We start from the raw sequence: 23573 nt of genomic DNA, 5'->3' as shown, positions 1-23573 counted from the left end.
ACGAGTAGAGTAAAAAAAGCCCCCTCTGGTACCAAAGGACGTAGTTCTTTCACCCAATCTTGCTCTCCTTCTTCTGACTTGGAATTATCCCCCTCATCATGCATTCCCATATCTCAACCACAATCTCCATCTCGAGCATAGTCAGAGGATTTCAGACTCCCTTACCATGAGATAAGAGGGGCAGACAATCTTTGAACTCGTTTGGAGACTCCCTACCAATGATGTCCATAAAATACTGGCAACTCTTCAATCAAATACAACTCAAATACCTTTATTACCTCTAGCTGCGGTCTAATGAAGATACCTGAAGAAAAATGTATGACTACGGGCAGTGTGAAGGTGGAAGTCCCTATGTGGAAGACCCCACTCCTACAAAAAATATGCAGATTATCTCAATGAGATCCAGAGTTCCTTAGGGTAGACCCTATGTTGGATTCAGTTATCATAGACATGTACTTGCATCTGCTTGTGAATCTACTGACCCACCAGCAAGAGATTGAAGACTCAATACAAAGATGAAATATATGATTAGCACAGCAACAGATTTAAAGCACACCAGTGCAACAGCACTGCTTGGAAGGCATCACAAAGAAATCTGATCAGTATGAAATCCTTTTTGTTTGATTTGCTGAAAGATCAAAAGGATTTTCTTAGACATGTGAAAAGTAGGCTTCCTGATTTCACACAAAGTCATTAGTACGGAGTTGGACTCCGTTGAGCTCACTGCTCCAAAATACTGTCATGGCATTTCTTTAATAAGAACTTCAAGACCAAGACAGTCATCCCCACAGCCTGGTGACAACTCAAATTAGTCAACCTGCCCTTTTAGGGATCATCACCTTTAGGACAACATATGGAGGAAGAGATGCTGCGTTTAAAGAATGAAGCAGATACACTGAAGGTCGATGGACTGGACGAACAAAGAAAGGTCTTCAAACAGTATTGACTTAAAGAGTGCTATTTTTTCCATCAAGGGGTTCAAGCCATAAAATGGTCTTATCAGGTGCAAAACAAACAAAAGCAAGGCCAGAAACAACAGTTCGAGGAGATTCTAAAAAAGGAAAATTAACAATCATCCTTCAGGGTAAGAAATTCCTCTGGCATTCATTAAGAATGTACATACAATCTTCATCCAATTAACCACTCCTGGAGAGAGAGTGTGGGGATGTCACACTTGTGTCATCCAAGTGCAATCCCATAAAGGTATGGAATATATTTAGATGAGGATACTGGATTTGCTTCAAGGCAATTACACCAAAACCAAAACCAAAACTGCTTTTATCTGCTCTGAAAGAGGAACCTCACTTCTTAACCACACAGCAGTGGAAAAGGTACCTACAAAACAGGAAAACAAGAAGTGTACACCGGGTACATCTTAGTATTGAAAAAAGGTCAATCAAACCAGTATCGTTCAATAGTAAGCCTCAAATTTGTCAATGCATTTTCAGAAAGCAATTCATGATGCAGACCCATCATACTTTTCAACATAACAAGGAACAACTGGCTATTCATAGATCTGCAAGACGCACACTTTCACAACCAAGTTGCAGATCAACAGTACCTGTGATTTCTTGTAGGAAACAGTCACTACCAATACTTTTCTACCATTTTGACTAAAATCTGCTCCAAGGATATTCTCAAAGTGCATGGCAGTTTGAGGACGATCTGAGACAGAAAAGAAAATTGTTTCCCCATAGATGGACGACTGGCTCATAAAAGCATACCCACTGCGTAAAGCAGCTAAAGACCTAGAAATCGCTCCGAGACTGCTAGAGAGACGAGGCTTCATTATCAACATGGACAGTCAATCCCAACACCAGTCCCATTTCTCACATACTTGAGAGCAAAGAGATACAAAAAGAAAAAACTGTATCTTTCGGAGGAGAGAGCTGCATCAATCTTAAGAAAAGCGTGGAATTAAGAAAAAACAGCGATCACACTACTCAACAGATTTCTTCCCTCCTGGGATCTGCAGCATCCTACATACACATAGTCCAAAACACAAGACTGCTTATGAGACCTATCCAGGCTGCAGAATCACTAGCAGGGAGGGGGTGCCCACTAACAGCAATAACATCCCTGGACGTCAGAACCAAATTCTCAGTAGACATCACGAGTAATACCATGAATAATATCCTTCATCGTATAAAACGCCTTCAGAAAATGGGGATTTCCAACTTTAGATTTATTCACCACAGCAAAAAACAAACAAAAATGCAGAGACTTTGCGTTCAGTGCACCAGAACAGAATTCAACTGATCAATTTGTGAACACCATTGGTCAGCAGTACCTTTCCTCTGATCATACCACTGGTCATTGTGATACCACTGGTCATTGTGAAGCAATGTAAATCCAAGGCAAAACATTACCTTAATAGCACTACATTGGCAAGACACTTACAGTACATGGACCTTATATGCACATTAATGTATATTATTAAAAAAAAAAAAAATCATCCATCCTATACTGTAAAAATAAAACATGGGAAAAAAAATACACGCCTCAGAGAAGCAACTGCCGATACAACACACTTTAGGAAGGAGAACATCCCAGGTTATAAAAGGAACAGGCTCCTCTCCTAGGCTGAATTTTCACATTTATGCTTTCAGCTGAAAGGGGTTTTTGCTGCTTTAGGATGCTGCAATGCAGTTCTAGGACGTTAATCTGGTAAAGGATTTTAAACAAACATCAGTAAAATGAGGTCTCAGGCTTCAATTTCACAGATACAGATGTAAACTCCCTGATAAAGAGACTTTATATGATGCAGTTTCAGTGCAAAAAGGTCCGCACATGCAGCTGGAAATTATTCAAGCATTTAGGACAATCAAAGAAGATCCTACGATGCAGACAGTCTTATTCCAAAATGTTAGAGATTGGGTTACTGGTTGACTGGGATGTGTGCCCTAGCCAAGCAGGAACCACAATCCTAGTCAGGGTAAGACACAAGCAACCCCAAATTAACCAGTGCTATACCCCCTGGTAGCTTGGCACAGAACGTTCGGGCCAACTTAGAATCAAATTCTAAAGCATTTTTGCAATACTTCAAACAATAAAACAAAGAAAACGCCACACAAAAAGATCCCACACCAGGTTAGAAAAAGTGAGCAGAATTTTACAAATAAAGAAAGACCAAATTCGGCAGAACCGGAGTTATGAACAAAGCATAAACTGTAAAATAGCACCTAAAAGCAGAGGTGCCAACCGTGGCTATCTAGTTGTTCTGGACCGGGTCAAAGTCAAAATTTCAAGCCAGAAACAAGCTTCCGAGGACCGGTTTCTGGCATTTCAGCAGTCTTCAGCCCGGCTTGCCTGGCTGATGAGGATTATGAATCCGAAACCGGTCCCAGGATGCTTGTTTCCGGTCCAGAGAAGACATGGCTTGGCATTTCGGGCTGGAATGTTCCCATGAGGCACAGGATCAGACTGATTTGCATATGGCCATGTCTGAACTGGGGTGGCTGAGTGAGCTAAAGAATGGTGATGGATTAAACCCAGATCTGTTGACTGGGGGTGAGTGTTTGATTTGCTCAAACGCTCCGTCCATCATCCCCTTTTGTATCGCTTGGTTTCATCTGAGCCTGTGGTTTTTACATTTTTCCCTTTCTCACAGTCTAGGACATTGATTATACTGGTTTATTTCTTCTACACTTTTGCTCTTCTCAAAGGTCTTTTCCATGCGGTTGCTTCCTTGTGTGAGCGATAACCTTATGGTCCCTTAGCCTCACAAAACCCTACCTTGGTGGATGGTGCAATAATCTTTTCTCCGCATCACTAGTAGAAATTGCTCTGTATGTATGTATGTATGTATGTATGTATGTATGTATGTATGTATGTATGTATGTATGTGCTTATATAGCTCTCGACTTACCCTTGGGCATCTCAGCGCTTGCATTGGGAACCCGTCCTGGCTTTTCCCTGTGAGATCACCCGAACTGGGCATCCCCAAGGAGAAAGCCAGGCATCCCGCCGCGGGGGGGCCATAGTGGAGATTAAGCAAGCTATTGCCCAGAGTTGCAGAGTGTGAACCCGTGATTCGAGTAGGCACCGAAGTGAGAATTATCGAGTCCGTGGACACTTGGGCTCAGACCCTGCCGCGTCGGGAATTGAACCCTGGTCCCGGGTCTGACCTCTGCTTCAGGGTATGCCTCCTCTAACCAGTGAGCCACACTTCTCCACTTGTTATTCATACTTCTACGTATATTCAAGAACTAAGGCAGGGTTTTTCATGCTGCCTTAGCGGTTTCATTCAAAACTCTGGCGGGGTCAGAATTCCACAGTAATTTTTCCAGGAAGTGGGCCTTTGTGCAGTCTACACTTTTTCATTTGGTCCCCCTGCCCGCCCAACCATTTCTTTACGGAAGACAGCATGGACAATTTCGGACAGTTTCAAACCCGAACTCACAGACATAACTTGGATTCACCCTAGACACCAACCTCGCCCCTAAGGAATTTATTGCCAAGAAAACAACAAGCATTTGCAATGCAACAGGTCACGTATTTGGGAAAGCTAGAGCTGTTGCTGTTAAAAATGTCAATGTTTTTATTTGTGTTTTTGTATGTAGTTGAGTGATGATATCTGCATAGGCTAGTGTCATTCGTATGACCTCGGGGCGCCGCTAGAGAACCAGGACATGGGAAGTAGGTTATGAGGAAGGGGAGACAAGATAAGTATGCCGTTCGGGGAAAAGAGGAACAAGAATGGAATTATATGCTGCTGCTGCAGCCACAGCATTTTAAACAGCATTATGTATTTCTCAAACAAGACACGGAATCAACAGCCTACTGCAGAACCTCAGATTACAACAAACACATTGTAGCTTAAACGAAAGTTAACAAAAAGGCCTGACAGATGGTTCTGGGCACTGGAATGGTCTCTCCAAGCTCGATTGTTACTGTACAGCTGCTGATTGTTAAATTGAAGTAATAAACTGGCACTAATGAGGTTCATCTTTTCCACAGCCAGTAATTTCTGTCCAAGAGCTCTCCCCACCCCCTGGACCTTTTATGTGAAAGAAAAAGGAGTGCAAATGGCGTCCCAGTTAAAACGGAAGGGAGCGGAGATCACAGGGAGCTCAGGAGAACAAAAGGGAGGAAATGGTGGGTGCATGGTGGCAGGATGACTGGCACAAGAGCTGCGGGTGGTTGGGTGTACAGGGAGGGGTTGGGGTGGGTGATTGGTGGCAGGGTGACTAGCACAGGAGCTGCAGTGGTTTGGTGTCTGGGGAGGGGTTGGGGTGGGTGCATGGTGACAAGGTGACTGGCACAGGAGCTGCAGGTGGTTGGGTGTATGGGGAGGGGTTGGGGTGGTGCATGGCAGCAGGGTGACTTTGGCACGGGAGCTGTGGTCGTTGGGTGTCTGCGGAGGAGTTGGGGTGGGTGCATGGTGGAATAGTGACTTTGGGTAGATATAGAAGACTCAAGTACCTCTAATCACAGTCTCACATTCTACAGAAAGCCCCATTATTTTGTCAAGTCATTGCATTCGCCAAATGCTGGTGAGTTGGTGCGAACGAAACGCCATAAACATACATACCTGTGAGGTCGTCCCAGAGAGCGATACTTGCCAGACTGAGCCCTCAATAATCCCAGTTTCGAGCCATAGCCCCACTCTGCTCCTCGCACACCAGGCACAAAGTGTAAGCTTTTAGCTCCGGACTCACCGTGCTATGAACACTTGTCAGAGCGAGGGGAGGGGCCCCAGGGTTAGCGGCAGCTCCTGGCTTGGGACACCTGGGAATGGGAGTGTCCTGCTTGTGAGGGCAAATGAGCTGTCCGGGTACACCGGGGGTGAGAATAGAGTATCTTGCCTTGCAGGACGGGGTGACGCATGCCAAGTAACATTCTATGCTTCAAAAATCAAAAGCAGGCTGTAAATTACTGTACTGCGGTACCACGAGCAAACTGCAACTTCCGCTGTTGGAGATATTAAAGACAGAGTGAGATGTTATGAATGTATGTATGTATGTATCGCATACTTCTATAACGCAGACTGTCACCCACAGGGCATCCTGGCGCTTTGACTCTCCTTGACCATTACGCAATCACAAATTTACACTGCCCTGGGAAAGAGATGGGTCTTCAACCTTTTTTTAAAGAGAGAAAGTTCATTCAGACTCCTCAAAGACCGAGGAAGAGAGTTCCATAGTCTGGCGGCAGTATAACCGAAGGAACGGCCACCCATCCGTAACCTCTGGATTCTAGGGACTACCACCAGGCATGCCGAAGAGGAGCGCAAAGGTCTGGCAGTGAAGTACCATGAAAAAAGCTCTTGTAGCAAAACCGGCCCCTGACCATGAAGGGCTAGATGCTTTAAAACAGATGCGCTGCTGGACAGACAACCAATGAAGATCTTTAAGCGCCAAGGAGGAGGAAGCTGAGCGCAACCGAGAAAGGGCAAGCTTAGCTGCCATACTCTGTACGCGCTGTAGCTTAAACGAAAGTTAACAAAAAAGCCTGACAGATGGTTCTGGGCACTGGGATGGTCTCTCCAAGCTCCATATGCATATGGCATCAGTCTACAATCACATGTGGTATCACATGCAGGGCAAATACTTGATCCTGGGATGCTTAATAATATTGTCGAGACATCGTTTGAAAGAACCATTTCCATCAAAGTGCATCTACTGCGTCTCCCTGATCAGCCCCACCAAAGACTGCCGAATTTGGTGCTGGAGACCAGGGTTCGAGCCTCGGGGTCGCGTCCACATCATGTGGTTCTGGGCAAATCACGTAATCTCCCCGTGCCTGAATGTGTAACGTAACCAGTGCTCATGTAAAGCGCTCCACCTTCGGGTCAGGTTCCCGCAATATAAATATGCAACAAAAAAAAGCAACTGTTCTAGGACATTTCGGAAGAAGTTTGCCTTTGCTAACACAGACACTCTGGGATAATGTAAATGAATCGCATCTTTAAAGTGACTTCATAACGAATTTGGCCTGTGTGTTACAAATGTGAGTCTCTCAAGGGGCTGTGAAAGGCAGATTGACAGAAGAAACATGTTTTCGACTCTCCGCTATGGGGTAATGTATCACTAAGGTTTATTGGTATTATTGGTTAGTTAACTAATAGACACCATTTCAAGATAAGTCACTAAAACATGGTGTTAATAATGAATTTATTAATTTCCTAAATATTAAGTTAATTCACTCGCGCATAAATCTAAGTTGCAGACTGCCAGCAATTCCCTCGAGAAATAATATTTTCAAAAATATATAGTGCTCCCGCGGTCCCGAAAATGAAGCAGACCTCGCTCCCTTAGTGCGTGTGGATGGTAGCAGACAGTAGAACAAGTGGCGCGCACGTCACACCTGTGTGGGAACAATCATAGCTCCTCCCACGGCCTATTGGTGTGTATTACGCGCACGACACCAATAGACCATGGGAGGAGCTATGCGCTTGCTTCGGGCCAATTGCGTGCAGTCTTTTACAATAAGACGCACGCAAAGGCCAATGGGGGAGCTGAATAGGAAACGCACATGCAAGAGCGTGTGAGATTCCTAGGTGAGCTCACAATCCCAGTTTTTGATTAAAATAGGTCACGCGACTTGTGTGAGCACTGCTACGCAGGTCGCGAGACCTAAAAAAGGACTGGTACCAGCTCTCTTCTAAAGGAAGTCAAACAGTTTTTCCCAGAAAAAGACTGGAGAACTTATTTATTTTATTTATTTATTTAAAAGGTTTTATATAGCGCTGCTGGCCCCAAGAGTATCAGAGCGCTTTACAAAAAAGGTCAACATATCAGTATAAGAATAACAATGTGCAGAATACTCACATGGGATAAAACATAGCATTCAAAGGAGCGATGCGGAGAAAGAGACCAAGAGATTACTAAGGGGACGATGAATGTTGGAATTTAAAATAGAGAAGGGCGTGTAGAGAGGGGGAGGGAGAATAAGAGAAGAGGGAGAGAGAGGGGTGGGTATCGGAGTGAGGCAAGAAAGGGAAAAAAAGAGTGAGAAGGGTCGGAATCATAACATTAGGTACCCCAATATTTGTTGAGAAGAAGTATTTTGAGTCTTGTTAGGTCTCGCCTCTCAATGCGCATGCGCATTGAGCAGAGCGTAGACTATAGGGGCTTAAATAAGCTTTACCTAGACTGGCGATTGACTGGCGATTTGATGCTGTGCCCGTGCGCTTTTAGGTCAATGCGCAAGCGCATTGACCTAAAATGCGCGTGCACATCATCAAATCGCCAACTGTTCCCCAGCAGCACTCCTCACACACCTTTGAAGTGAAGCTTAGCTTCACTTCAAAGGCCCCTGCTGCTTCACACCCTCATCGCCGCTCTCCCAGCTCGGCCCCCTCCCCTGACCACCGTGTGGCATTTCTCCTCCCCCTCCCCTTCTCTGCCTTCCCTCCGTCCTTCAGTTGCTTCATGCCTTTGCTTGACCTCTTTTCCTTCATTCTTTTCGTAACCTCTCCTGGTACTCCGCCTTTCAGCATCCTTTCATCCCCTTCCTCCTCCCCCTCACTTCAGCCCTCCCTTCTCGTTTCCTCTCTTCTATACTCGTCATTCGTCCCTGCCTTCAATATCCTCTCTTCTTTCCCTCATCCGACCCCCTCCATGTCCATATTTACCCTTGCCCCCTTCGCCCCCCTCCCCTTCCCTCCCTGCCCCTCCCCTCCCCTGTTGGCCACACCATTGAATTGAATTAATTCCGCCATGCTGTTCGCAACGGGCTCACCCCTGCAGCAGGCATTGCTTAAAATGAAAGGCGCTTGGAGGTCTCCACGCGGGGGGTTCTCTTTGTTTCCCGCCCAGGCGCTGCTTTGATCCGTGGCAGATTATTATGAGAACCCGGAGGGGCTCTGGGCCCCCGGCGTTAAGGGCTCCTCGCTGCAATCGGATACTTTTAGAGTCTCAGAGAAATCAAAGCTGCTCGTGCATTATTAATACGCAAGGTTATTGTTATTTGTCCACTACCATGGTGGTCATCCGTGAGCAGCCGTCTTATTGGCGCCATGCTTTCAGATTTTTGTTCTATTCTTTCTGCATTAAAATACGTGATTCTACAGTGCCATATGGAACAAGTGTTTTAACATTTATTTTCTTAGGATATATTAAAGGCCATGCGTTCATTAGGCGCGAAGCAGGAGGCTGCTGTTTGGACGCTGCCAAACACCTCTGTATTATTGTAAGGTAATACCTTACAAGCTATTCGTGCTGCCATTGTAAAAAATAAATACACTAAAAATTGGGCGTCTTACTGGCGTCAGCACCACACATTTATTAAGCACAGAGCTGAACGCCACGTGTTCATTAGACTTGAAACTCGAGGCTGCTAAACTGCAAGTCTCTGACTTTTTATCCAGTCATGTGTACCTCTGCCATGTGTTCTTTCAGGCCTTTTGTAGCCAGTTGGTTCCTAGTCACCCACCTGGGGTTGCTTGAGTTTTTCCTCCTGTACATCACGTACATACAAAACATGTTGCATTACAAATGCTATAGGTGTCACATTTGAAAAAGTTAAAAGTATTGGCATTGTATTTTCAAGACCAACACATAAAAAAATTTGTCATTTACAAAATCAATAGCTCCAACTTTTCTAATGCGAGACCTATTGCATTTCCAATGCTTGTTTTGAAGTGAGGGTAAGAGGTGTTGCAGCGAAGATCTTTGGGGGGAGAGTTCCAAATCGAAGGAGCATTGCCTGAGAATGCACAGGATTGGGTCTTTTTACATTTGAGTCTTGGAGGGATCAGGACAAGTGAGTTAGTGCTTCTCGGGATCTGGAGCACCCAGCTTTTTGTAATTTGGTTGAAAGGTAGGAGGGAGTGTTTTGGTAAAGAGCCTTGTGGGTAATGCATGCAATCTTGTAGGTGGATTGACCTTCTATTGGGAGCCAGTTGAGATTTTTAAGGACTGGGGAGATCTTTTACAGTCAGAGATAAGTCTGGCAGCAAGGTTGAGAACAGATTTAATCGGAGTTTAACATACCGTTACCATAGTCAATCCTGTAAAGGACAAGTGATTGGACAACGATTTTGAAGTCATCAGCTGGAATAAAAGGTTTAATTTTTTTGAGGTGGTGTAGGGTGAAAAGAGCACTTTTGGCTGTATTTCTAATGTGGGGGATGAGAGTAAGATTCGGATTGATGCTGATGCCTAGGGATTTGACAGAATTAGATGTGGAGAGGGAGCAGTTAAGAGCTTTGATCCAGAGTTGAATGGGAAGGGAATTGATTTTGGGGATGACAATGAGGATTTCAGTTTTTTTAGGATTTAGTTTGAGATGATCAAGATGGAACCAGGATTGGACTCTATTCAGGGTATCGTTGAGGCGAAGAATGTCATCGTGGGATGTGATCTTGTAATATAGTTGGGTATCATCGGCATAGAGGTGGTAGCTGATTTTAGCTTGTTTGAGGGTGAGTGGTTCCATGAAAAGATTGAATAGGGTTGGGGAAAGGATATAACCTTGTGGGACACCAAGTGAGACAGGTTGGGGTTTAGAGAGGCAGTGACTGAGCTTAATTTGTTGAGATCTATTTTGAAGAACGAGGAGAACCACTTGAGTACAGTGCCTTCAAAACCAAAGCGATCATTGAGAGTTTTAAGAAGGGTGGGAAGACCAACAGCTGCCTGAAACTCAACGCCGAGAAGACCGAAGTCCTTGTACTTGGAACCACCCCTTCAGCATGGGACAACACCTGGTGGCCAACCGCCCTCGGGAGCCCACCTACCCCCGCAGACCACGCCAAGAACCTGGGCATCATCCTCAACTCCTCACGAATCGACAGGTCAACGCCGTCACATCCAGCTGTTTCAACACCCTCAGCATACTCCGTAAGACCTTCAAATGGATTTCCTCCCGAGTCAAGTAAGACAGTCACCTACGTATTCATCACCAACAGACTGGACTATGGAAAAGCACCCTACGCCGGCATCAAGTCCCCGAATACCTCAACAACAGTCATCTTTCAGACATCTTTTAAGTACCCAAACGAAACCTCCGATCCTCCAACCTCGCACTGGCCGAAACAACGTGCATCCACAGAGCAAGAGCAGGCGGAAGATCCTTCTCTCAAATTGCAGCCAAAACATAGAATGAGCTACCAGCAGACACACGCCCTCCCTGAACACCTTCAGAAATACCCCCAAGACCTGGCTCTTCTGCTAAGCAAACCAATAACCCCCCTCCCCCCGCCCTGAGACCCCCACGGGTGAGTAGCGCGCTCACAATTCCCCGATTAATTGGGTCAAGTGCATTACAGTTAGGTCTAGTAGATTATTCTAGTCACTAAACCTGCAGGTCTGGTAAAAGAGTCTGATTTTTTTAGGGCTGGGTACAGGCCAAGGTCTCCCAATGATTAAAACAGGGTACTGTCTCGACTGGAGGCAAATATGTCAGGCGGGTCAGTTCTTACTCATTCTCCCATGGAACAATGGTAGTCATGTTCACCCTGCTAATTCATCATATATTTGTATGATATGATAAAGTGTTCTTGGACTACCAGTTGTACGTTTGGTAAAATGAAAATTAAGTTATTAAAAACAAATGTGAACCTAAAATCTGAAGCAGACCTCACCTGATAAAATGGTCAGCCATGGAGTCTGTAACACATGACCATTTGTTATAACTCTATAGCGTTGTGGTGTTGTAAAGGAAGCCCCAGGTCCGGTCATGAAGATTTCCACTTAAGACTATATGCAGACATTCCAGCGATCTTCTGTTCACTAAAAGTAAACATGCAGAAACAATTTAGCATTTCAACGAGTTTTATACAACAGTAACAGTACTTGGAAGAAGGTTAACAACTACTTACCTGTAACCCTACTTCTTCAGTGAGGTATGTAATGTAATGTGATGTAATGGGGTTTTTATAAAGCGCAGGTTGCACTCCAAGGAGCATCTTTGCGCTGTGGAAAGAGATTTAGGAACCCTAGTGGATTTGGAAGGGAAGGGGGGGGGGTATCTAGATAAGCTTTTTACATTGTTGTTCAGCGAGAGTAAAAATCCAAGTTTTGAGGGCCTTTCTGAAAATTGTCTCTGTAGGGATTTGACGGAGATGAGAGGGAAGGAGGTTCCAGGCCCTGGAGCCTAGTACTGCTAGGGATTTTCCTCCTTTGGTCTTGAGTCTGAATTTGGGAATGGTGAGAAGATTGGCCCCTTGGGACCTGAGGCATCGTGCGGGGTTGTAATGCTTAAACATTTCCAGTATGTAGTTGGGTCCCTTTCCATTGAAAGCCCTGAAAGAGATCAGTAGAATTTTAAAGAGCACCCTTTTGTAGATGGGCAACCAGTGTAGGATGTTCATTGCTGCTGCGGATGAGGTTCTCTTTTTCCATCCCAGCACTTGTCTGGCTGCGGCATGCTGTACCATTTGTAATTTGTGGCAGACTTCTCTGTTGGTCCCTGCATATAGACTATTACAATAGTCGATGCGGGAGGTCATGAGGGCTACTGCGACCGTTTTTCTTGCGGAGATGGGAATTAGGTCCAAAAATTTCCTGAGCCCTTTAATAATACCGAAGCAGGTCCCTGCTACGGCTGTGGCTTGCTGTTTGAAACTCAGGGAGGGGTCAAATTTGATCCCTAGATTACGGACTGAGGAGGCAATACTAGGGGGGGCAATCGCATCCTCAGGCCACCACGATGAGGGGTTAAAGGTGTTACCTTTGCCGACAGGTAGAATTTCAGTTTTCCCAGTATTGCACTTAAGATGATTTAGATTCATCCATCTGAACGTGGCGGTGAGGCAGTTTTGGAGCTTAGTTTCGGCTTCACAGGTGTCATTCTCCAGCACCAGAATGAGTTGCGTGTCATCTGCGTATGCAATGGTATCTATGCAAAAAGAGGAGATGAGGGTGATTAGTGGGGCCATATACATATTGAAAAGTGTGGGGCTCAAACAGGAGCCCTGAGGGACTCCGGAGCCTACTAACTTTTCTTCTGACTTGTACTGTCCTAAAACCACCACTTGTCTCCTATTAGCGAGGAAACTTTTTATCCAGCTCAGTGCGGTTCCGCCAATTCCCGCCGCGGCTAGGCGGTCCAACAGAATGGTATGGAACACTGTCGAATGCCGCGGACAGGTCTAGCAGAACCAGGACTGCTTTCTTTCCCTGATCTAGTGCTGCACGGAGGGTTTCGGAGGAGAAGATTAGAGCTGATTCAGTTGAATGTTGAGATCTGAAGCCTGCTTGGTTGGGATGCCAGATGTTGTTGGCTTCCAGGAAGGCAGTGAGTTGTTTATTAACAGCTTTCTCAGTAAGTTTGCAGAAAGCTGGAAGCAGGGAAATGGGACGAAGGTTTGTAAGGGTAGTAGGGTCCGGTAGTGTTTTTTTTTTGCAAGGGTTTAACTGCTGCTAGTTTCCATTCTTCGGGAACCAGACCATGGTTGAGTGACGAATTTATGATGCTATTAATGAATGGGTTGGCAATCTCAATTAGTGAGTGGAGCACCAGCGTGGGGCAGGGGTCAAAGGGGAATCCTGATTTGATTTTGAGGATTTCTATCCGAGTTCCTTCTTGGCTTACAGGTTGAAAAGTGGTCAGGTTATGAGTTTTTAAGCTGGAGTTGATTGCTTTGTTCTCCTCATTGTTGTTTGGTTGCGGGAAATCTTTGGTTAGTGTTAAGATTTTACCCTCAAAGAAGTCTGCAATAGAATCGCAGAGGGTCTGTGAGGGGGGGGGGTGTCTTTCTGCATGATTTTAGGGTTGGTAAAAGTGTTTACAATGTTGAAGATTTCTTTTTGTTTGTTATTGCTTTTATTAATGGCTTCTGTATAGTATTCCCTTTTGGCTGTTTTAATTGAACCATGGTATTTGCGACGTGCGATTTTATACATGTCTTGGTCAGGGTCTGCATTGCCAAGTCGCCATTTCCGTTCGAGCGCCCTAACCTTCCTTTGTTCCTCTTTAAGGATGGGAGAGAACCACGGGGCGGTTAGTCTCTGTTTTCTCCAGGTATTCGGACGGGGAGGGATGGGATTATGGCTCTTACTGAGTGTGTGATCCATTCCCTAAAAGCCTGACTGTCTTTGTCAGGAGCTCCTGACGGAGTTGGTCTAGATTTGTCTGCTCTTGTCAGGAAGTCTGATTGCCCAATCAGATCTTTCCAGCAGCGTCCTTTCATGACAGGCCCTGGGGGATTGTTAGCTTTTTTGGTTCGAGAGTGGAGTGTCACTGGGAATTCGAATGAGATATAGCTATGGTCTGTCCAGGTTAATATTTGTGGGGTGTCAACCTTAAGTGCTTTGATGTTGGAACAAATACAGTCAAGTGTATGTCCCACCTTGTGTGTGGCGGAGGTGGTAAGGATTTTCAAGCCGAGCACGTTCATAGTATCAGTGAAACAGATCGTAGCCTGGTCTGAGTAGACGTCCAGATGTATGTTGGCGTCTCCCAGGATGGTAAAATTAGCTGATTTGAGGGCTAGGTTGCCTATGGCTTCACCGATGCTGTTCGTGAAGTCAGTGTGTGGGCCAGGTGGTCGGTAGATTAGAGCCCCTGAGAAAGTGAAGGAGTCATGTATTTTTAGCGCGAAACCAACATTTTCTGCCCCTTTGAGGCCTGGTATGGAAAAGATTTGGCAGTTCAGAGTGTCACGGTAGGCAATAGCGATACCTCCACCCCTCTGAATAGATCTATCCTCTCTGGAGATTAGGTATCCTGGAGGGAGGGAGTTTGTTATGTCAGGGTTACTATTGGGTGTCAACCAGGTTTCCGTCATAAATAGGCAGTCTAGTTTATTTTCCATTATTAGATCAAAGATATGCGCGGCGTGCTTTCCCATGGACCTGACGTTGATCAGTCCGTACCGTAAGTTTCTTACTTGTATGGGTGGCTGATTTGTCGCTTGATTGTTGGGGCCAAGGCTGTGTCTGCAGAGTCTGCAGCTCCAGGAGCCTATCCAAGTCGTCATGTCAAGCGGTTGAATGCCGGACGATGGGTCTGATTTGAGTTTTAGTAAAGCTTCTCTTGAGTAGCAGATTTTTTGAGCAGGGGGGTGGCACTAGGCACGGGCGAGGCGCGGACGGGCGCAGACGGGGTTGCCTTTGGCGCGCAGGCAGCGCGCCCGCTGCGCGCGTCCGCTGCGCGTTTGACGGGGGCACATTGTTAAGTGCAGGGGGAAGAGGCGTGGCCTACTTCTGTGGGCGTGGCCTGTGATCGGCCCAAGAATGGCGGCAAGAACTCCGATCCGCGGCAGCCCTTGAATCGGCAGCGCGGGGGATTCTGATCAGGTAAGGGTGGGGGTGTGCTCAGGATGAACGTGCAGCAAATGCCAAATACAGATTAGTTAAAAACAGTATTTTTAAGAGCAATTATAAAAGCGGAACGAAGCTCCCGGCTATCTCGCCTCAGCAGTGTTAGAATCTCTACCTAGGTATTGGTCTAGCTTGATCAGGTAACAACTATGAGGCTCATATCAGAGCATCAACCAGGTTAGACGTGAGCGCCACAGTTTGCACTGTTGATTGAGATGACTACTATAATTTTGCATGTGAATACATGGAAGGTATCATTGCTTACTAAAGGATAAAAAAAATAAAAATAAAAAAACATTGCTTTCTACTGATTTGAGATCATTCTCAGATTTACACGATTTTAAAATGGACAAATAAGCAGTAATCGGGTCGTTGAACAGAGCATAAAACGAGGGGCAAACATGAAATGATTTTTGCAAAATAGGTTAAAAAAAATCACTAACTTGAGAATCATACTCGCAGGCACGATCTTATTCCAGAGTGCTACAATTTCGTCTTGATAAATTCGATAAACGCGCCTTTGGTTGAGTTTTATCTTGCATACAGTAGTGCTAGCAGTTGAAAAATCATCCATCGACAACTTTCTATGAACGTTGTTTCTGTTAACAAAAAGTACCAGAAGCCACAAAAACGATGTCCGTTTTAAACAAAGCATCAGCTTGTGTGCAAGAGCAACTCTGCATGCTACAACTGACTTGGAAGAAAATGTATGAATTTTATACAAATCAAGTGCCCTCCTCAACATTTAGAGGCAGACCCAGCTGACCTCTCGAAACCGCTGCATATCAAGGAAAAGAGTTAAGTGTTTGCAACGGACAGAAAATGCATTGCTCAACCACACAAGAGTATGAGCAACCAGTCAAGTAACAAGCATTGGCATAGCCAATAGGCCTCGCCGTTGGTAGGTGCAAATAGTTTTTGTGAATATGAGTGCCAAGTAATCTTTTGCAAAGTGTCCTGTTAAGGATTTTTTTTACCAATTGCAGCAGCTTACAGTTGTAGTGTAGTTGAAGGTCTATTAAAGGGAGTTTGTGTTGGCTAGTGCTTAGTATCTATTATAATGCATTTACATCAGGGCAAAGCAGAGTCACCAAACGTAGACCATAAATAGCTTTGCAGGGTTGAGGTTTAAAACCTGGGTCTTCTGCACCCTAGGGAGGTCACTGTTCTCACTAAAGGGAAAGCCCCCCCCCCACCTTTTGTGCAATCTCATAGAAAACAACATGTATTGGACCAGAGAAAAGCATGACCACCTTATTTTCCTAATATATATCAAAGTCAAGATGTCATGGTCAGTAAAACTGGAGAGCATGGACCGGTGGTGCTGGTCCCCTGAGGGGCGGAGAGTGGAAATACAGGAAATGAAAGAGCCAGAAGAATGGATCCACAGACTGGGAAGGGCAAGGGGGAGAATTCAAAAGGACTAGCAAACGATGTAGGCATGGGAAGTAGAGGATGTATGGGTGGAGGAAAGGTCAAGGCCACGTGGGATATAGAAATTAACTGGGCAATATAAAGGAGGCACAAGAAATGGAGTAGTGGGTTAAGAAAAGGCTGTGAGGAAAAAAGGCTGAGTGAATGGGACGGAAGGGGTGGTTGGGGCTGGGAGCTGCAGAGTGGGAGCGCTGGACGAGAGATCTTGAAGAAAGGAGCCCGGGCTGGAGTCAAGGATAGAAGGAAGAACAGCAAGAGAGAGGACGAAGCCTATTATTATCAGTCCAAGTGGCCTGGCATGGGAGAGGGGACAGAATGATGTAAATATTCTGGGCACTAATGTACCCATTGATGGAAAGACTAACATTCCATGCATCCAATGGATTTTATCTGGCAATGCTGGTCATGTCCACGCAGTGGCTTGTGCAAAAAGACTGGAAGCAGGAATGGGGAGGAGGAATGAGAAGGAGGGCGGGGTGGGGCATGCAGGGAAGGCACGTTGCTCCTGAACACCAGGCTCTGCTTTTAGGACATGTGAGGAGTGGAGAAGAACACAATGTGCTTGCTCAGAGATTAGCATCAGAGCACAGACAGCATTGGTGAGGGGCAAATAGAGCAAAGAGGGGGTGGTATACCTGTAGCAACAGAAGAGGGTGCAACTGGCCATCCTGGGCCCTTACATAGAGCAAAAGGTGGCGAACGGGGTGGGGGGTGCATCGCCTGCAGCGAGGGGGGGGGGGGGGGGGGGGGGGAGTTGATGTAGCAGGCGCAGAAGAACTGGGAGCATGAATCGCAACAGTCAAGGTGGGAGGTAGAGGGGTGGGGGTGGGGCGGAGCTAGCTGGCATCAGGTATTACTAGCAGCGGAGAGGAGAGAGTGCAACCAGCGATGGCAAGAAAATAGGAGGGGCGGGGGGGGGGGGGGGAAGAGTAGAAAAAAAGGGAGGCGGTGAGACGAGCTAAGAAAGGAATGAATGGCAGAGCTCAGAGTAGGGTGAAAGAAAAGGAGGAGTAGAAAAGCAGCGAGGGGCAAAAGGTAGTGAAGGCGGTAGAGGAACTAGGTGAATGAGAGTGCAAGGCACACTGATTATAGCGGTGGAGGAGGGGGTTTAGAGAGTAGGCAAAGAAGGTGCGTTGGGGATATGGGAAGAGTGAAATGAGCACGAGAAGAGAGTAAGGGGCAGTACGCTGCAGGCAGAGGGGCTATGTGATGTAGGCAGAGGGGCTATGCGCTGCAGTCAGAGAGGGGCCGTGGAGGGCATGACACTGAGTGAGGGTCAGGCAGGTGAGGGGAGAGAGAGGGGGAGGGGGCTGGTAAATGAGGGAGAGGCTCAGGGTTTGCGGATCCCAAGCAATAAGCTCTTAGTGCGTGCTGCTTAAAGAAGCGTGTGCGCATTGCACTGAAAGTTTTTTTTAAAACAGGTTTTTATTTTTAGTAGGAGGTGATTGTGTATATCTGGCTCGCGTGGTGTCCCTTTAGTAATGCTGTGAGCCGGATCAGAGCACATATGTTGACAGCTTTTGATGGAGCACGTTGGTTTAGGGTTGCGTCTCGTGTGGTTAATTTCATTGAGAGTTTGCGGTAACTGGCACACTTAGGATGGGGAGTCTCTTTATACAAGCTGGGGCCAAATTGCCAAGAAACGTATTTCAAGGATTTACAACGAAGTGCAACATTAAAACGCACACAATGTGCTCTCAGCCTGTGTTTTTTGCAAAGTTCTGCCTTGGCATCCATTACAAAACCAAAAAAACTAATATAGCTTGGAGTTGCAGTTCTGTTTACCTTACCTGAACCGAACTTTGAAATAAGAGTTGCGCGTGGAAGCCCAGTCTGAACTGGAACACTTTAGATCAGCATGGGTGTGTTCCATCATGGTGAGGATCAGAGTTTGTGGGGGAGGGGAAGGGGGGGGGGGGGGGGGGGAGGATTGAGAGTGGGTTGGATTATTTGATCAGCATGTGTATACTGGGAAGCGAGATGCAGGAGTTGGGGTTGCGAGCCTCAGCACATGTTTCCAATTATTGCGCCCACGTCTGGGCACGATAATTGGAAACATATGCTGCTGCTGCTGCTGCTGCTGTGCGTAACAGAAAGCATTACGCCTTGGGCGTGAACATGAGTGAGACAAAAAGAGCCTTTGGCCAATTGCGTGCTGTCTTTGTTATGACGCACGCAAACGCCTGGGACCAAACTAAAAGCACACTGGCGAGTATGTGAGCGTCTGGTGAGATTTCAAAAAGCCCTTAAAGTAGAGTAGAGCAGCGCATGCGCGCTGCGCTAGGCTCGACCTAAAAAGAGTTGGAGTGGGTCCATGAAGTAAGCCAGCACTAGGTTAGGGTTCCTTGAAGAAGAATCGCAACAATAGGGAACAACAAACGGTAAACCACAACATAAGAAAAAAAAATAACTGAAGAAAGTATTCATAATGCAGCAGATACGAAGTCAATTCATTTAAACATAGCTGGTATTGGACTATTTCCACGCTATGGGTAGGCTTCCACATAATGGAAAAACTAGGTTTGATTCTCATCTTTTCCAAATCCACTGGATGTGTAGACACCTACACTCCAGGCTGGGTGCTGTACAAGTAAAAATTGTTGATAGCCACTTATGTGCACACACACCCAAAGAACTCTCAGGCACTCTTCCTAGTTTCACAAAATGCCTCTCCCAGTCCTTTATGCCCCTTTCCCAGACCACTCTAATAAAAGGTCTTCGTATTGGACCTTTCCCTAAACCATAGCCTAGAAATGTTACTTTGTCTTCCATGACGACTGTAGGAGAGTAGGATCTGCTTCATAGTTACCCTCACTTTTTGCGGATGTTTTACTGTTTTAGACTTAGACTGGCTGGGATCCTGCTATCCAGGGCCCAGCCTAGTTGCTTCCCCTCTAAAACAATTGCATGTACTTTAGACACACCACAGATTGGATTCTGGGGTACCCTTATAAGTCCATAGTATATGGTATCCTTTATACCCAGGGCATTGATACCCCAGAGGCCTCTCAGGGGTTGCCGCATGTATTATGCCACCCCTGAGAGACCACTCAAAATGACACAACAGGTCTGCTACAGTAGCCTGTGTAAGGTGGTGTATGCACCCCTTACTTAGAAGTAGGTTCCCTATATCTACCTTAGAACACCACACATAAACCTGTCAGTCATCCCTATGTCAGGCGTCATCAATCCTGAAGGCAGGGTGCTGGGTTTTATTTGAGGGTGCCCACACATGCAGCCTTCGGAACCTATTTTCCAGGGTGGTTTATGATGAAGCCAACCATATACTTTTAAGTGCATTATAACCTCGTGGTAAATGCCAACTTTAAAACGGCTACTTAGAAACATGTTGTGTTTCGTGTCAAACACCTTGGAATCATGCGTCTCCGCCAGTAACTGGCGGATGAGGTATGATTCCACCCTCCTAAAAAGGGACGAATGCAACACACCGGTACTCCCGGTATACGATTTCTCGACCCGGGCATCACAAAATGCAAGCTGCCAGCCAAAGACAAGAGTCTGCCCTCCTGCTGCTGAGCCAAGCTCGAGCAGAGGAAGGCTTGATAATAGGCTTCCTGTCACAGAGAGATGTAACCACCTCCCAGATAGGTTTTCAGTGTATTTGGGCTGGGTGGGTGCACTCAGAGTGCTTTGACGTCTGTACTGGGGGCACATTTGGTGTCCCTGTGCATAGTCCAGTTCAAACCAGTTGCAGGAGCCATTGGCTCCTGCCCTGGTGCGAAACTGGACAAAGGACATTGGTGTAACTACCCCTCTGTCCTGACCCTCCCATAGGAGAGGTCCCCAGAGTTTGTCCCACATCTTCCTTGGGTATAAAGTAGGAACTCCCAACTTGAGAACTTCAGATTTTACCTGGACTAAACTCTGCTACAGAAACCAAGTACTTTGACGAGCTGCACAACGATGGATAACAGAAGAATCTCCCTTGGAGTAAAGGAGTTACTCTTCTGCTAAGCAGGCACCAAAACGCATCTGACCAGTTTGCATCTCCAAAACTCCGGAGGACTCCGATGATTTCTCCAGGACAGGAGGTGGGTTCCAGAGGTCTCTGAGGTTGATCTGCGCTCTCAGCAATTCTGAGGCACGTATCCCTCGTGGGGACCGTGCAACCCGAACCCCTGTGCACCGTGCTCTTTTGCAGCAGCATATGCTTTTCAGCGACCCCTGAAGATGTGCTTTGGACTACCTGTAGTCCTGACCCCGAGCAGTGTTTCAACCTAAGATTTCCGGCCTACACTCCACGAGTGATCCGTGGGCTGGTATTTCGTGATTCATCTTGAGGTCCCTTAGCGATCTGGTCCGTTGACCTGTGGGTCCCTGTGAAGGTAACTAACTTTCCATGGGCTTTCTTGGTAGCTCCAGACATGCCCAGACTCTCCATTGCTTGTAGAGTCCCCATGGCCTTGCTAGTCCTCACAGAAGTGGATTATCTCGGACAGCGTGGGTTACAGTTGCCAAGGCTTGTTGGTGTTCCATCCGGACACTGAACCCCCCGTACCCGACATCCTTCGTGGAACTGCTCACCTCCAGACTTTTGTCATCATCGAGGTCTCCTGGTCCCCGTGGCTGCAGAGTCAAGCATCGTGTCAACTCACCTGAAGCACCAGACATCGGTGGGCATTCGTCTACTGAGCCCCTGGTCACCCTGAAGTGACCCAGACTCTGTCCCCTCTGCTTTCAGGTTCTTCTCCACTCGAATCCAGGCTTGGATTCCACCGGACACATTTCATCTTCCCGGCAGCAGCACTTTTCAGCATCACGCCATTGAAAAACGACGAAGATTCCAGACATCACTTGACACCTATGCACACGGCTTCCCTGGGTTGGGTAACAAGAGCACTCCATTGCTCCCAAGGGTGCTGGCCTTAGAACCTTCGATGTTTGAAAGGGTTTGCTCAAAGTCCTCTCTGAAGTGCCCTTAATCATTAAAATTCCAACCGCGACTTTCCCATAGAGTTGTAGGGAGCTCACGCCTGTGTTCTCACACGGCACCAGTCCTCCGTGAGTCCCCTGTGCCACTACCTTGGGTGGTTCCTTGGGGTCCCAGCGATTCTACGTGCTCTAGGTACTGTGTCTAGTCAAGTCGTGGTAGTTATACCACTCTTAGTATATGGTTTTGTCTCCCCCTGGAGCCCACTGTGTATTGTTCTATTTACTGACGTTCTAGTGATTTAATATTGTCTGCTTTGTTCTCTAATCTCAAAGAGGTTAGTAGAGAGTGTTTAGTAATAAATACATTTATTTTATATATTCCTTGTGTGGTTCTCCTTTCATTTGGTCATTCAGGAGGTTCTGATCTGGTAAAATAAGCTGCTTTACATTCCTTTGAGACTTAGCCTGAAGGCTGCTCTCCATAGCTACCACTAGGATAGCCGTCAATAAAAAGTTGTCTTTAACCTAATCATCAATAAGGGTTGTTTGGACTGGTACAAGGTACCCACTATAATTAGTGGTCGGCATATACCAGGCCAACGTCTCACAACGACGCCATGAAAAACCAATCAGGCTGCCAGTAGTGCTTCAATGGAAAAACATTGACATTAATGAAACTGCACAGAAGTGCAATAGATTTGGCTGATAGCAAACCTGTCCTTTCGCCTGAATCTCTCCAATAGTTTCCCTGTGGGAAGATTCCACAGAATCAGAAAAGAAAGGGAGGAAGTAAAATTTAGAATTCATTCATTGTGCATCACCTTCTGTTAAAGCCTCAAGAACGAATCTACTGTGGCACACTTGGCTCTAGTGCATGTCTCCTGTAGGAATATCCCTACACAACGTCACCTACTCTGATTTGGGTCTAAAATGGCCATTTGGGGGGGCGTGACCAAGAGAGCCATCATGGCGGACGCAGCTTAACTGAGCTCCGTCCCAGCCGGCATCGATCCTTGCCATTATCCTGCCTCCCCCGCTTTAGTGCGACCCAGAGGGGAAGAGTCCGGCATGGGAACCTGGCGGCTAGCACCTGGCTCAGTTTCGAGCGATTTGCTGCACCGGGGGCCGGCGATTGAAGCCGTGCTGTGTGGGGCCTATCCAGTGTGATGAAGCCGGGGACATCGAGTTTCGTGGCTACCGGTGCTCGGAGTGGCGGTGGTGCTGCGGGGACCTGCGGTGGCCCGTGGACCCTGCGGCGGCGCCAGTCAATGCTGGCCTGCCCATCTGGTTTTTCTGGTGCCGGGGGCTCCGGGAATCGAGTGTCCGATCCTGGTCCTTGTACGGCGGCGGTGTGGCGAGGCCTGGAATTCGACGGCGGAGCCGGGGGCTCAAGTTTGGAGTCCCACTGAGGCGGAAACCAGCCATTGACCCTGTGGTGGTCGCTGTCGGAGCACATCGGCCCCCAGAAGGACAAACGTACGGCGGAAAGCGGTAATTCCCGGGGCGAGCACCTGGCGCAATTTGGAGTGATTTGGTGCGCCGGGGGTCGGAGACTGAAGTGTGGGGCCCATCCAGTGTGGTGAAGCCGGGGACCTCGAGTTTCGTGGCTCCCGGCGATCGAAGTGGCGGTGGTGCTGCGGGGAGAGTCCCTGGCTTAATGGGACCTGAGGTGGCCTGTGGACCCGGCAGCGGTGCCGGATAGTGCCGGCCTGTCCATCTGGAGTTCCTGGTGCCGTGGGCTCCGGGGGTAGAGGGCCCCGATCCTAGTCTATGTAAGGCGGCTGTGTGGCGAGGCCTAGAATTCAGCAGCAGAGCCGGGGAGAATGTGCTTGGAGACCCTCTAAGGCGGACACCGGCCATAGACCCTGTGGTGGACACTCTGGGAGCACATCGGCCCTCCAGAAGGACAAAAGTAAGGAGGAGAGCCGAGATCCCCGGTGGGCGTGACCGGGGGGCATTGCTGACACACGAGGCTGGAGGGGGCCTGTGGCCCGCCCAGTGGTCGGTTCAGGTAGCATTGGAAGAGCAAGCAGC

The 23573-nt window shown here is 47.1% G+C and overlaps 1 protein-coding gene across 3 annotated transcripts in view; it reads right to left on the bottom strand.

Moving 5' to 3' along the window:
• Positions 1-23573, bottom strand: part of MBD4 (methyl-CpG binding domain 4, DNA glycosylase) — a 309739-nt gene that overhangs the window by 251138 nt on the left and 35028 nt on the right. For 2 of the 3 annotated variants that reach the window (XM_086939240.1, XM_086939238.1), the window contains exon 2: positions 11531-11678. The exons of the other annotated variant lie outside the window; for it this stretch is intronic. The gene's annotated coding sequence lies outside the window, so the exon portion shown is untranslated. The remainder of the gene's footprint in view (positions 1-11530; positions 11679-23573) is intronic. 3 annotated transcript variants of the gene reach the window in all.

Source organism: Lissotriton vulgaris, chromosome 9 (genome assembly GCF_964263255.1).
Source record: "Lissotriton vulgaris chromosome 9, aLisVul1.2, whole genome shotgun sequence".
Classification (NCBI taxonomy): domain Eukaryota; kingdom Metazoa; phylum Chordata; class Amphibia; order Caudata; family Salamandridae; genus Lissotriton; species Lissotriton vulgaris.
The sequence above is the reverse complement of the archived record's forward strand: the minus strand, read 5'-3'. Positions and strand labels throughout refer to the sequence as shown.